The 4,407-nt window shown below is 29.7% G+C and overlaps 1 pseudogene; it reads right to left on the minus strand.

The window, feature by feature from the left end:
• Nucleotides 1-1,742: 1,742 nt before the first annotated feature.
• Nucleotides 1,743-3,379, minus strand: LOC107025106 (annotated as a pseudogene).
• Between the last annotated feature and the right edge of the window lie 1,028 nt (nt 3,380-4,407).

The following is a 4,407-nucleotide window of genomic DNA, read 5'->3' on the forward strand; positions in this document are numbered from 1 at the left end:
GAGAAGAGGAAAAGGAGGAGGTTATCCCCAAATTCTCCCACGTTAAGTACGAGAACACCCGACAACCTACTGAGTTGTAGCTGTGCTAAGTCATATGTAATCTCTAACAATGCTTTCCCAGTATTCCTCTACCTCTCTTAACTCTTGCTACGACCAACCTCTCACATCTCCTAATTGGCGTACCCTCGCAGCTCCTCTTCACATGACCGAACCACCTTAGCCTCATATTTCTCATCTTGTCTGTCATAGAGCTACTCCCACCTTGTAGTGAAAAACTTTCCAATCATATCTCTCTCAGCGTGTATTCACACATTCATTTGAGCATCCTCATCTCAATAATCTTCATCTTCTGGACGTGGATTTTCTTGACTAACTATCACTCTTCCCGTACATGTCTACCTCATAAGTTACATCACTAAACATCATTTTAATCTTATTAATAATCAATGACATTGTAAGAAAAAAATATTATATGGGTTGATGAAGGGACTCTCAAAGTCAATATAATTATAATAGAAGTATTTAATTTATGTAGGACTTTTTACAAGAAGAGTAATCATAGACAAAATAAACACAGTGAAAGAGATGCAACCGATGAAATAGAGAGTAACGTCTAGACCAACTGAATGTTTTAAAGAAACATACATACCAGTTGCAAATGCAACTACAATGACTTCCATCAGATAAATCTACAATGCGATCGCCATATTATAAATGTGGATAATAATTGTCAACTCTGTTACAGCGGTAATGACATCCAATTATCTAGTAAATCTATATGAGATAGGAAGTTTAAAGGATTGGGTAGGGGTAGGGATAGGCATGTTCAAACTTTTTTCTATTGTAATACTGTAGCATGCAACATATAATCTTGTTTTATCAAGACCTTCAATATTTTTCTTTTCTGATGTAATCTTGTGATCCTTTCTATAGTATTTTTCCATGATCGCTTCACGTCTTCATAAGTCATATATAGGTTGTGACAGTGACACTTCAAGCACAAACACTACAAAAAGAGACATTTAGCGGTAATTGAGTTAATGTCATTGCGTCTAATTTCACTAAAACCTTTAATGACATTTATATAGGGTATTGGTTATAAAAACTCATATTTATTAAATTTTTCCATTAAATACAATATAGTGGCAAAATATGTTATTGTCACATAGTCGTTTATTTATTATAGTGTAGTTGTTTTTAGGGACTCACGGTTGGTGTCTTCTTGTCTTCCATTCATTATTTAGTTATTGTGAAGATCATTATGTTAAATTTTAGGAAAGAATATCTATTACTATAGTGTGAGCTATTTATAAAACTCTATGAATACATAAACTAGTTGAGAAGAATCATGTTGATGTTGAGAATACTTACCTTTATTGATTCGGTATACTATCAATAACAACAATAACATACCTAGTGAAATCCACTAAGTGGTATCTGGGAAGGAAACATTGTATGCAAACCTTATTACAATCTCGTAGAGGTAGATAGTTTTTTTTCTAAAGATCGTTGGTATCAAATTTGATCTATTGTTATTCGAAAGAGATGACACCATTCTTGTTGATGAATTTTTAAAAAAAGTACTTAATAAAGGATAGTTAATAAACAAGAACTGAAGAAGCAATTGACAAAGTTTATAAAGGCGACCTAAATTTAATGTTTTGCATGAAATAATAAAATTCAACATTCAAAAAAATTATTAAAAGAAAACCTAAGCTTGCATATATGATTAAAAGAAGTGATTAAAATGCAATCCTGAATCTACGGGGAAGAAGTATCAACATCCTTTTCTCAGTTGTTCTCTCACAACAAACAGTCTTTTTGTTTCTTTTGATACTTGAATCTTCATTTTCTAAATGATTCATATTTGGTCTTCTTCAGTTGGATGATTCCAATTATATTCATCTTCAATTGGTGAGAGCCTGAAAGTACACTGTGGAATGGAATGAAATTTGGTGAGATAACATAATAAGTTTAGAAATTTATTTTATTTTTTCAAATATTGAAGTATCAAAAGTAAAGAAAAAAATAAACTATTGTTGAATAATATTAGAAACTTGTTTCAAATACATGATGAAGATAAACAAAAGCTTTATACAAATTACCTTATAAATGTTATTGATGGAACGAAATTTGATACTTCTCGGCATTCCTTGTGTGATATTATAGTTTCCACCATTTTCATCTTTTGCCAAAAGTCTCGAGCCATAGTTAATATTTTCATTTATAATGTGATCAGAATTATCTGGGATATAAGCTTCGCATGTAATTTTGTTGATATCTGGCTCACTTGAAAATTTTATGTGACATTGCATGATATATGTGAAACAAATTACAAGTTCAAAAAGTAAGGTTGCAACATCAATTTAATGACTGTATTTTAGGCTACCAATGTGCTATGTGCCACTTAGGGGAAGAGTTTAAATTACCATGCGCTCATCGATTTATATTAGGATAATTCTCTACTTTCGATGAAAAAAAGTCAAATAATTAAAATAAATTTAATTTAAAAGTTGTAAAATTCCTAAAGTACCATCAATAATTTCTTCTTGTTGTTCGTCAAGAAGTTCCTCCACAAAAGAATCCTTTTGATCCCGGCTTATGTTGCTTTCGCTATGTTCTTTAAATTTCTCACTTTCTAATTCCTGCAAATCCATATTGTTTCTTAATAAACAATTGGAGATAGAAAAGTATATTTTGAAATATAATAATCGTGCTCAATAAAAGATTTTTAAATAGATGTAAGTGTTGAAAAATTACATCGCAAGAAGGAAGGAGGGGATACAATCACGTATTGACAGTGTTATTTTCTAGTTGGGTAGCACTATAATGGTTATCTTCACCAAGACTCTCAAACTCACATGAAAATTATTAATAATAATATGAAAGATAATTAATAGTATAAGTCATTCATGAGTTATTGAATAAACTAATGAATTATGTACCATGAATAATTTGTCGTTCGTGATTGTCTGCATCCTTTCTCTCTTTCATAGAAAGTTGTGAATTGCTTTCCTTATTCCCTTGAATCAAATAGTTAAAATTTTATTTTGCTAAATAAGAGTTACTAATGATAAATTTAAATTAATTCTTAGACTACTAATACTCCAATTAATTTTTAAAAATATATTTCATAATAAGATTAAAATTTTAAAAAAAGGCATTATTTCTCTTTTAATTTATTAAAGTAAACAAGGACAATAATAATCAACATAAATCAGATGTAAGATGTTCAAGTAATTAACTACGTACTATAAATAAGTTTTTCCTTTTGCTTGTTCTCTAGTATATAAGAGTCCCCTTGGTCCGCTCTAGAAGAATTCTTATTCCTCTTGGCATCTTATTTCTTTTTATTTTCTTCTTCAAGCATATTGGGCATATACTAGTGAATGAAAACCAAAAGGCAAGATCAGCTAATTATTCAAATTGACAAATCATGCTCGCAAAAAATAAAGACCTTCCCTCCACACTAAAGAGTATAAAGTTTAAAGCAAAATGAGATTTAGAAGTCACAAACAAAATATAGTTAATTTATTATACACATATACCGTTGAAGATATATACACTTTATCCTAATCATAACCTTATATATACACTGTATTTCATAAAGTAAAACTTATTTGAAATAAATAGAAATAGATATTACATATAGACTTTAGAGATGAAACAACACTTTTGGATTTGAGAGCACATAGGAATGATTTTAAGGGATTAAGAAAGCATCATCCTTCGATGACTCTCGTTCTATAATCGAGATAAAAGTCTCATTCTAAGATTGGAAAATATAATTGACTTAATGCATGTGGAAAAATTGATGGAAGTCTTATTGTGCTTAAATGAGATTGTTCAAAGATATCCATACACAACAACAAAAGCAACATATCTGATGTCATCCCACAAATAGGATTTGAAAAGGGTGAGATATACACAAACTAGGGTTTGAAAATAGGAAGATGTACACAACTTTTACTATAACTTTTTTGGGGTTGAGATTTTTTTTTCTATATTCCATAGACAAAAGAACTGAAATTGGATTGCAAGCAGGAGAAACTAAAAAAATGATTCTTGTTGATTATAGGTTTTAAAATTTATTAGAGATGGTCTGTAAATTCCAAAACATGACACTTGCTAAAATGAACTATAAATTTATAAATGAACACAAGGCAAAAAATTGAGAAACAAAACAATATCTGAATTGAATCAAACTTACCATCACGTAATTCGATTTTTTTATGCAAGAAAATAAAAAGCAAAAATGAATTGAATAGAATGAACGAGTGAATCAATAATGTCTCAATCACATTTACATGTTCTTCTTTATTAATCCCTTTAAAAAATTGAAGTTAGTGAAGAAGCAAACTTGTATTGATTCAAGTGTCTTCTCTTGACAGCTTATATATTTTTTCA

This window comes from Solanum pennellii, chromosome 7 (assembly GCF_001406875.1).
Source record: "Solanum pennellii chromosome 7, SPENNV200".
NCBI classification, from domain to species: domain Eukaryota; kingdom Viridiplantae; phylum Streptophyta; class Magnoliopsida; order Solanales; family Solanaceae; genus Solanum; species Solanum pennellii.